General features: G+C 37.8%; 1 protein-coding gene across 1 annotated transcript in view; it reads right to left on the bottom strand.

Moving 5' to 3' along the window:
• The window catches only part of LOC127526378 (gastrula zinc finger protein XlCGF57.1-like), a 669,858-nt gene that overhangs the window by 172,656 nt on the left and 485,566 nt on the right, over nucleotides 1-11,636 (bottom strand). The gene's annotated exons all lie outside the window — the stretch shown is intronic.

Below are 11,636 nucleotides of genomic sequence, written 5' to 3'. Positions count from 1 at the left end.
ATAATTGGTGGAAATAAACTGAAGTCTGCTTAAGCCACTGGCTAAATAAATAGGCAGAAACGCAATAATGTTTTATTTTTCATCTTCGTATCATTTTAAAGACAGAATTATTGACATAACCAATCAAAGTTCCAACTAATTTGCATTGTTGTGTGGCTCTAAAGTATTAACTAATTAATCCTACTTAGAGCCATTCATTAATTAGTGTTGTACTGTTTGTTCATTTATTTCTGTTACACAAAACTGTTCAATAAAGACAACAAAATAATTTAATATACAGAGGCAACTGATTATTAAAACTGTTTTGTATTAGAAACTAATCCTCGAGTTATTTCTGCTTTAAAGGAAAATATTAATTTGGTTGAAGGAAATGTGACAAATTGTAATTAATACAAAGTGTCTTTCGAGTACAAAGTTGAACTGAGAGATTAATTGCAATTGAATTTTTAATCAGTTGTCCTCATGCAGACACATAATTTAGAGCCATTACAAATGATGAAAATCATAATAATTGTGTACAATATACAGCGCCATTTCTTGCTCTATGAAGTCTCCACAGAAGCAGAGGGCCATCGAAGCCACTAAGGGCCCCCAAGCTGCAAGTTCAGCCTCAGTATATTTGTGGAGTATGAACATCACCTGTCTGTGTGTAGCCAGCTAAGCCCCGTCATGTGTTTCATGAAGCACTTACAGTATCTGATTACAAATTAAACATTTGATTTAAACAAAACTCAGCTGCAGTGGCAGGAAAGCTTTGGCTTGTGTTTGTGGGGTAATTAATTCAAAATCAATGATTATCACCTTAGACATATATAGATAGACGCCGCATTCACTGTGTTTCCCAGTCGACATGATACGTCAGCGTGTCCGCCATATTGCGAGTGTCAAAAGTGCCATTTAAACTAATACAGGTAGACGTGGAAACCAGGTTTTCTGATGAAAAAACAATAACGTTTTAAACAGTATCATTTACATGCAATAGATTTTGACGAATTTATACACTAATATTAGCAATTATTAAATAATAATAATAATAATTATTATTATTATTATACTTCCTCCCATATAAGTAACATTTCTCGGACTGCTTTCTTCCATCTCTGAAACATTTCTAGACTTTGTCCTGTTCTTAAATACCTGAAGTATTGGTTAATGCCTGAGTCACCTCACGTATAGATTACTGTAATGCTATTCTATCTGGCATCTGACAAAAACGTATCCATCGCTTATAACTTCTTCAAAATTCTGCTGCCAGGATAATAACCTGCTGTTCTAAATCCACTGAACATATTACACCGATTCTCTCTCAACTTCACTGGCTCCCTGTTAACTACAGAATACAATACTAAATACTGCTCTGAACATTTAAAGCTCTCCACTACCTCACTGATCTCCTACAGACTTACACTCCTCTCGCTCACTCAGATCCTGCAATTTGAGAGTATTCAGTCTGGCAAAATGGTGCAGCCTTAGTTCGTGGAAGACAGACACAATTAAAGACATAAGCATACAATGATGGTTGTCAATTTCAAACTGTGTTTCCTCAATGTGCTCCTTGAGAAAAAACACATCATCTGAACCAATCTCAGCCTGAACAAACTGACTGATCAAAGATACACTGACAGCTTGTCCTAATGTCGACTGTCTGATAGCACGCTCAGCTCCTTTGACCACCTTGACTGGACCCTCAGAAGGAATCATCAAACCTCCTTTGTTTTTTAATGTTAGTGAGTGGTAGCTTTGATCATATGATGGCAGTACAGCATCTGTTACCAAACTATCACGGCACACATCACAGGACAGCTTTCTCAAAATCCCGTCTAAGGGCTACCTGACCTCCCACTGCTTCCTGACGTGGATTTCTTTGGGAAACCTTCAAAGTTTGAGAAATATTAACAGCTAACAACAACCTACAGAGTTAGTGACTAAATACGTTTCGCCAAAACGTTGATTGGAGGCTCACTTAAGCACATAAATGCATAGCTTTGCAGGCTTAGCCAGGCGTAGCTAAAGTAAAGATTATAAAATGAGATTTTCTAATGGCCAAATATAACCAAAACAATTGTTCAGCCTTGCCTATGAAATGTAATCCCCCGGGATCTGGTTTGGTGCGTACAGCGGTTTGTACAATCCCAAGCAGCACATGCAAGAGGCATCTTTATCCACTACTTCACTTCACAGCAGTGCCACTCACATTATGGCAGCGACGTTGACGTACGATGCTGCTGGTCATGCGGCGTCTAGTAATTCTATGTCTACACGGACCAGGTAGTGACACACACTGCATGCGCTAAATAAAAAAAAAACATTAAAAACAAAAAAAATCCACAGCCCAATCGGAATTATGCATGCAGTACAACTTGACATTACGGTTTATTAATTTCATTTCCACATTAGCTGACCATAATAAAAATATTCATCCTGCAAAATAAACGATGCAGCCTTCGTGGCATAACGTTGATGTCCAAGGTTCGATCGCTGTAAGATGAAGCTGAGGTGTGCACACATGATAAGTCCCAATTAGTGCGAAACACTAGCTGTGTACTCTTTGTATTATTTGGCAGGTACTCTATATATATAGACACCTCGATTACATTGTTTTGCTTAATAATTAGCACGCCATTCGCTCTTTAAAATAAAAAATGTGGACAAATGTTAAAAGAAACCCACCACCAAATGCTAATAGTGTGTTACGAAATAAATGACATACATCTATTAATCCATTAACCCAAAACACAGAAAATGGCTGTGATTTTTATTTTTAAACCATGAGATTACGAAGTATAGCAACTAAAAATTTAAACCCTTTTTGCCTTTTCCATCAATATGATGTACTTACAAAAAGCTATATCCATTATAAAGTTCACTCGTCCGGTTTGAATTGTACTTGCGAGTTATTTTTGTGTTAACGTTTATCTCCGTCTGTAAGTGGATATCTTACTGGAAAAGATGACAACTTTTGAATTTTATAACGGCTTGGAAGAATATTTGTCGCATGAAAATTTTAACTGCATTCGAATGAAGAGGGAGTGAAATGATATGCGATGTATGTCTGTTGTAATAAAGGTAGCGACAGGCTCCTATAAGGCAGCAGTGCACTGTGTCGCTACCCGATCTGCGGTGCCTACCCGATTTGCGCGCGCATGCACACGCATGCGCAGAGCTTAACTAGTACGACCCTGCACGATCTGCGTTTTTTTTACTTTGCGACACGAGTCCCCATCCGATTTGTCTCGCGCACGCGCTCTCTGCTTAATTAAAATTCATTTCACAACGCTGCCCGATTTGTTCTGCGCATGTCGAATGTTTTACGACACACGAGAAAAAAAGTTACCACGGGATTTTAATTTCTCGGTCTGCATTAACAAATAGAACTTCCGCCATTCGAGTGAGAAGGAGAAAGAAGAACGCTGTAGAGAATAGGAGCATATTGAATTTTTCTCCTGGCAGAAGAATATTTTTCACTTCTTGAAAAAATGAAGACTTTTCAATTTTACAACGACTTGAAAGAATATCTTTTACGGGAAGAATTTAGCAACAATTTAACGGTCAGAGAGCTAAGTGAAATACGACGTGTGTCCGTGAATTTTATGATTAAAGGTACTGTATGTAATGTTTATTGAATGCTTTTCAGTTTTTGAGAATACAGTATATACTGTAATATAATCTAGATATATTTAGGATTATCTGACGTTTTGTTTAATAATTGGAATATTGCAAAATTTACTGTTTTAAATAGGCTGGTGATTTCAATGAACGCGCATGAATATTTTGAAATATGCAAAACTTTCAATAAATTGTGTTATTTAAAAAACTGCTCAGGTGGACTTTCCTGTTATTTACTGATTTATACTTGATTAATGGATTAGTAGGTTTTCTCTTTTTGGGAATTTGAAAATCTGAACTGCCTAGATGTATCTCAGATCAGGTGTCTAAATTTTACAATTCTTTTAAAGAGAGAAGTAAATTGGTATCCACTAACGAATGTTAAAATGTGTTTTTTCTTATGCAACTCCCCAACATTAGAGCACAATATCTTAGTCTGTGTGTGAATCCTCGCAATCCCAGTAACTGTTGTTTTTCTCATTGTATGAGTTTCAATAGAAACAAAACCAGGCTGTTTCATTTGCAAAGTAAAGCACACATTCTTAGGTGTATTCTGCTTTGTTACTCGGTAATTGGTGTATGTATGCCTTCACTTATAATGTGATGTGGTCAGATTTCAGTTACATGCAAGCAACTTTTGTATTCTGTTCTTTCTTAATTTTGGATAGTCCATCATCCATGCCCTGGCTGCTCTACAGGGTGTATCAGGACAGGAGGCAGAAGACTTATTTCTTGGTAGCCCAGAATACAGTATCAGGTAAAAGTCAAGTCTAGGAATGTTTGAAGTAAGTGTTTAAATATTTCTTGTTTACTATTTTTATATTTTACTTGCCTTAGTGAAGTGGAAGAATTTAACTGAAAGATGGGACAGCAATTAAAGAAGGAGGGAATGCTGTGATATCTGTTGGAATAGAAGATGATGCTACTGCCCAGTGCTTCCAGAATCCTTCATTTGAGTCGTGGGTCTGAATCTACTGCGTCATTGCCAAGTATTCTGGGGTAATGGATCTTGTTTTGTTTACATTTTGTTTTTCTCCATATTCCACACTCATTTACTTGACCTTAGCTTTAATAAACTGGATGGCCGTCTCCTTCACGATTTGATTTTAAAGTACTATACTATTCATTACATAAAAAGCTCTTAACAGTTTAGTCCCTTCCTGTATTTGGTACTGTCTCTCCCCCAACACTCCTCAGTGTAATCTTTAATCCACAACCACTAATTTGCTTATGAAAGAACTGGTGAAGCAGCTTGCACATGTACTGTATACCAAAAATATAGAATGCCGGCTATAAATGAAAAACCTTTCAAAATACTTTTAAAACTCCATTTTTAAACTTCACCTCTGCTTAATTCCCACTTCTATCAGTTTATGATTTACTTCTGGTTTATGAATGGAACTGCATACACTTTGAAAGATTTACACCAGATAATAACCATTGTTTTTTTTTTGCTGTTTTTCTTTTTTTTTTTTTTCCAGTGATGCCCTTTGCCATGCACCCTGGTCAAGTCTTGTGCAACTGACTGTGGTGCTGAAGAGAGAAGATTTCTGAAGACCCTCTTGAAGTGGAGCTGCAATTGGATTAACACCACAACAGTATGCTTGGTGAGAATGTCCACAGGGGCCTGGGGGGGCTGTGACCTTGTGACCTGAGACGTTGTTTTGTCAATCATCCTGACCAACTGGACCTTTATGTGTTCTTCAACAGGGCCATCTGACCATCAGATATATTTAAGGAGAAGGACCTTTCAATTTTCCTCTTGTGTACTTTTTAATTGTATATATATTTTTTCGTTTTGATAAAGTTATATATATTTGTTAAGCAGTTTAGCAGTTTGGGCTTTATTAGTATTAGAATATGTTAGAAGTTATTTGTGGAATAATTTTAATAATCAAAATAGCAAAACAATGTAACTTTAAATTTTCTGTGCTCTGAGTAAAATATGTTAAAGCTATGTGGTAATTTTTTTTACTTCTTTGCGTTTTTTTGTACATTTGACATGTTTTTTTTTGGTGCATTGTTCTCACATTGTTCACTTTTGTTGTTCTCATAACATTTATTCAATAAAATTTGCATGAAAAGTGTGTTTCCTTTTTCATTATTCGGTTATTAACTCACATTTAAGACACTATATGGGTGAATAAAAGCCATTTAAATTTGAGTACAAGACGAGCAATAGTATCACAGAAGATGGTGCTGGGGTTGTGCTTTATGTGGGTTAGACATGAAATGAACATTTCTTTTTCTTTAAAAGACTGTTTATGCAATCCACTAGTATCACCGTAACAAAATTTTGTAAACCATGATGCCGTATGACGTGTATTTCATTAATAATAATAATATGTAAAGTTATTTTTAAAGAGTTTTTCCAGGGATGAAAAGTGCATCAACAGTTCATTTTTACATATATACACACTTATTTTGACTAACTGCATGAAAGCCTGGTACAACAGCTGCACCAAACCTGCCAAAAAAGCCCAGTAGTGGATCATAAAAAACATCACAAGACGTTCAATGGAACTGAACTGCCATCACTTGATCATCGATACAAGATTCTCTGTGTAAGAAGGGCTAAAAACATCATCAAGGAGAACACTCATCTCCTCAATCTGAAATCGTTTTCATTGATCATGTACAATTAATGTAGGTAGTGTAGGTAATCTATACTGCTGTGCATTTATGCAATAATAATCCATCCTGGTTACTTTAACATATATGGCATCTTGCCAATATTTTGAACATATTTTGTATGATTACTCAGTTTTTAGTTCATACTTTATTTATTTATTGTATTATTATATATCTGAACTATTTGACATTGGAATTTAAATGCAACGTGAAGTTGACACGAGTAATTTCGTTGCGTTACTCAATGTCAATAAAGTACTTGAATACATCTATTTTTAAAACTGTCATTTATTTTTTATATGTAGACTATAATAACATATACAATGGTTAAATACTTCTTTGTACAATGGGAACTGAAAAAAGAAGTGCTATGTAAACTAAACGAAGCGATCTCAGTGATAAACAATTAACGTTTATAACGAGGAGTATGACGAGCTTAATTCAGCCGTGAAAACAGAACGTACAATGAATATATAATAATATTATCATTATGGTCAACTACTACGGCATTTCAACGAAAATACTGTACTGCCCGTTGTGTATCGACATGCGCAGTTGAGAGCGATCCGTGCCGTAAAGCGAAATGTTTAGTATATATTTTTTTTTTTATTATTAAGCACATGCGGAGTGTGTTATTGCATACGTATTGAACGAAAACGTCATCGCTCACTTTACGGTGCTGCCCAATCTGATTAACGTATGCGTGAACACTTTACGGCATGCTAGGCTTTCAATACGCCTGCGCGCGCAAATCTGGTAGGCACGCAGATCGGGTAGCGACAGAGCCAAAGCAGTTCAACAGACGAGTGAGTAACCAAATCGACTGCTGACTGCGCAGATATCAATGACGTCATTACGCTAGCGTGCCTCAAGATCACGTGACAGGCGCATTTGAAACAAGCCTCGAAGCGGCTCTTCGAGCTACAGTGCTTCGAAAGCTCGACACAGTGTTGAAACCTCAGTATCGAGCGGCCCATGACTACTTCACAGCATGGAAACACAAACAAATTAATAAAAGAGTGATGTTAATTCGCCGATGATAGCTGAAACAGAACTGGCGAGGTGATTTAGTGAGTTGTTAAATGAAAATATTGCAAATGTTCAAGCGAAACATATAAAGCTGGTGAGATCACTTTTTAACTTTTAATTAAATCAAATGAGAAAATGCATTCATACATAATACATACATAAAAGCGTGCCTGACGTTATCCACAACTTGACTTACAGCACTGCACTCTTGTGTCTCTCTGTCGGATATTCTTGTGAGCTCCACTGCATTCTAACCATGCCCACTTCGTGACGCTCTTGTTCTGAGTTGTTTGGCGTCGCCTTACTGAACGAAACAAGTTTGAAGTAAAAAGCATCGAGAAGAGGCGGTCAGACACTTTGTGCTAAAACGTTCATCTATAATAAAACAACTGCTTTTTCTCTGATTGTCATTAATTTCCATATTAAGTAAATCTAAATTCCAAAAATATATATACAAAACAATAATAATAATTATTATAAAATGCAAGGAGGAACCATATTTTTACAACAGAACTTTATTCATGTATTGTACAACTATGAAAAACACATGAACTGTAGCTCCACGCTTAAAAATAAAGGTGCCAAAGTGAATCTTCCGAGTGATGCTGTAAAGGAGAATCATTTTTAGTTTCCAAATCCATATGAAGGTTCTGGAAAGAACATTTTTTTAAATCCATAAATTATTTATTTAAGGAGCCTCTGCAAAAAGCTAAATATCTCATTTGAAGAAATACAGTTCTATCTATCTATCTATCTATCTATCTATCTATCTATCTATCTATCTATCTATCTATCTATCTAATAGTGCCTTTCCACTCTACTCTATATATCTATAACACAAGCTCTATTAATAATCGTAAATGTATGAAGTAGATATGTGGAATCCCCATTTCTTCCTGATTTTAAAAGGTCTCTCCCTTCATCCAGTAACCACAGGCTCAGTTCAGGTTGTCTTGACCTCTCAGTGTCCTGCTAGGTAGCCTAATGTTCTGTTTTGGCCTCACAGGGGCCTTTTTAAAGCCTAAAGAGCCCACTTCATATGTAAATGAATGAAATTGTTCTTGGTCAAGTGGTGCTCTATGAGGAAACACACAACCTGGTAAAGTGCCATTATTATTATTTTTAAGAGTGCCCAGTCCTATCAGCAAGTCTTTTATAAGATATTTCACTCTCCTTTGTACATAAGATGTAATGCTGGGGAGGTCTGAAAGTAAAAAGTCAACCTTATGAGAAGGATTTAGGAGTTGTGGTGGACTCGACTCTCTCAAGTGCCAGATGGTGTTCAGAAGCCATTAAGTAGGCTAACAGAATGTCAGGTTGTATAGCGCCTTGATATGTGGAGTACAAGTCACAGGAGCTTCTGCTCAAGCTTTATAACACACTGGTGAGGCCTCATCTGGAGTCCTGTGCACAACACGGTTGTTTAATTACAAATTCAGTTGGAACAGATTTTCAAACCAAGAAATTTAGCTGGGCCAGACATTTTCAGTGGCCCGTAAACAACAGACAAATTTTAACCAACACAAAAGAATGTGCTGAAAAACAAGTCATGTTTATTCACTGTTACCCTTTTAAATTTGGTCACATCTGACAAAGGCACACCAAAAAGTGCATAAAAATACAATTGAACAGAATCTGAAGTAGTAGCAATACTGTTTTTTTTTTATTCAACTTTTGAAATTAAAAAATATACACATTTTGCTCACATCTGACCAAGGCATATCTCAAAGTTCATAAAAATAAAAAAGTTCACAATATTAGCAATAAAATTTGTTTCCCTTTTGAAATAAAAGAAATATTCTGGTCATATATGACCCAGGCACATCACAAAGTGTATTTATCAGATTAGACAAGCACTATCACTGCTCTCAAAGCTCTCAGCGCACAAAGCCATGACAAGTGATAACAGCGACTAACACACGTGAATACAACGACTACTGTACTCTGAGGGGACACACAGGAGGTTGTCCATGATCATAAAAACAAACTGTTCTGTAGCAGCACCAAACAAACGCAGCTCCTCCGTTGACTCTGTTGATTTAATATCCTCCCATAAGGCAGTCGGACACTGAGCCACCCAGCCACTCTCCAGGCAAAGCGGGGAATCGCTATACTGTCACGTGACCCTATGTCGGCCGTGGGATGACGTCATCAAATGCGACGGTTACTGTGGCCACGCTGCCATTATCTCGCTTTGTGAAATGCTACGGACGCAGGGCTGTTACTGAGTGAGACAGAAGTGTGAACGAGTTCAGAAACAATCCCATCGCCACGAGGCAGACCGTAAGTGCTCTGGATTTTGGGGATGCACTTTATGGATGTATGAGTTTTCATTCTCTCCATTAGAATCTCCGCGCACGACTTGAGTGAGGGTCGAGCGGCGCGTTCGTGTTTTTCAGCCCCCCGCCGAACTTTGATCGAGTGAATCCTCCTGTGGCCACCCGCGTGCTGTTTCTGTTCATTGGTATCTACGGTTCACGTAACGTGGCTGAGTCCCAAATTTTAATTCGTAGCACCCAGTCACACCGCTGGCGCCTGTACATTCATCTCCACGTGTTCCTTTTGTCGTTTCCTTCTCGAATCGCAGACATCGAGGAGACGGCCATTCCACACGTACGGCGCTTTAATTTCTGCCTTTGTTCCTCCGCGGTGTCCAGTTCAAAAACAGTCGCGGAGGTGGTGACCGGCCGGCCATTAGAAGAATAGCGAGGAGTCAGATTAGTAAAAGTGAAAAACGAACCGTGCAGAAGAGTCTTAGAGAATACGAGCTGAGAACAAATACTAAGATATAGTGAGAGAGAACGGCAGTGCTGCCATGAAGTAATTCGCCTTTAAGAATATAAAGTATATGTTCTTAACTGGTAAAGGTTGGCAGTCAGTATCTGTATTTACACACACGGCCTCAAACCTGCTTAACATATTGCAGACAGCAGACATTTACATGCATTGCTTGGATGGCCACTTAAATGTGTGTCTTTTTTCACATTTAACCTGTATCAAATATGACAAACTCCCATGTTTCAGTAATGTCTGTTAGTAAGTATTAGAGAAGTTAATATAGATTTGTGGTTTGTGTTACTGGCTTACAGTTCTGTCAGAATGAATTTGAATCTCAGCCTGTTTAAGTCTCTATGCAGTTTCCATGTCTGCTCTTTTATTCTAAATTTCTTTACTTCTCTAAAGATGCTCAGGTTTAGTGGCCTGGCAAATCTAACTTGTCTTGGTGTGGTTGTGGATTTGAATGTGTGTACCCTATGGTGGTCTATAGCTGGCTCCTGCCCTGTACATGTACTCTGGTTTTCTTTATATATCCCAATAACTTCCTATTTGTTTTGCACTGGACCACGATGGTGAGGTGGAAGTTAAGGTCCATTTGGCTACTTATACATGTGACTGTATCATACAGACCCAACCAGGCTGTGTGGGTCACCTCTTTGTGCCAGTCTTGGGTGAACTGTCAGGACTGGCATTCCTCTTCTTGGCCAAGACCCACTTTCATTTAATTAGAATTTTCATGAAAGTCAATAATGAGCCACTTTTACTCTGGACCCCCCTGTTAGGGTTACCCTTAGCAAACCGGTCCATCAGAAGCACAAATAAAGTGTTAAAAAAGAGGCACATAAGGCCTCCACCATGCCAATCTCGCAATACTGGGTGGTGCTGCTGTTTAATAGGAGTTTATTAATGTGTTAAGTACTAAAATATTTGTGATGTGTACAGAGTGTACTTAAGATGAAGCTGATAAACTTGAAACTTGTTTCAAAGTTGTTGGAATTGACAGTTTTGAATAACGTTTGTGTCCTGAAGCATGTCAGATTTGCCAACCACAGTCGCTGAACTCATCACCTGACCACGTTAATTTAAACAATTGTCACATTTAGCGATTGTGTGCCGACCATTCAGCAGAGTCGTGCTCAGCCCTGTTTCTAACAGCCAATGGCATGCTGCTGATGACGCCTGTCGTGTACAAAAGGGTTCATAGCTGTAGCTCTTCATCAGCAATCTTCGCCCTTTTATTTTATCTTATTTTTTCCCATTTTGTTTTGCTATCTGAAACATGAAACGACAGGAAGAGGAGCATTTCTTATTTTTGTTAGGTTCAAAACCTGTAGTTTCTTTTTCCTGTTCACTTAACTCTATGCCTTCTACTTCAGGAAAACATTCACTGGTTGTCAGCTCTCCTGCACACACAGTCTGCCCCTAAGACTAAAAACAAAATCAAACCTGTTTAAATGTAATCTTAGCGAGTCGCAGGCTAGTTGAAGTCAGACATTGGGTGTCACATTAGGCGGCCATCTTTACAGGGACACACCGCCAACTGCCTCTATCTTGCTAAGATTATGTAAATGAAGGCTGTGACTTAAATAATG

Source organism: Erpetoichthys calabaricus, assembly GCF_900747795.2.
Source record: "Erpetoichthys calabaricus chromosome 1 unlocalized genomic scaffold, fErpCal1.3 SUPER_1_unloc_23, whole genome shotgun sequence".
In the NCBI taxonomy this organism is placed as follows: Eukaryota; Metazoa; Chordata; class Cladistia; order Polypteriformes; family Polypteridae; genus Erpetoichthys; species Erpetoichthys calabaricus.
Note: the sequence above shows the minus strand (reverse complement) of the source record. Positions and strands in the feature narration are given on the sequence as shown.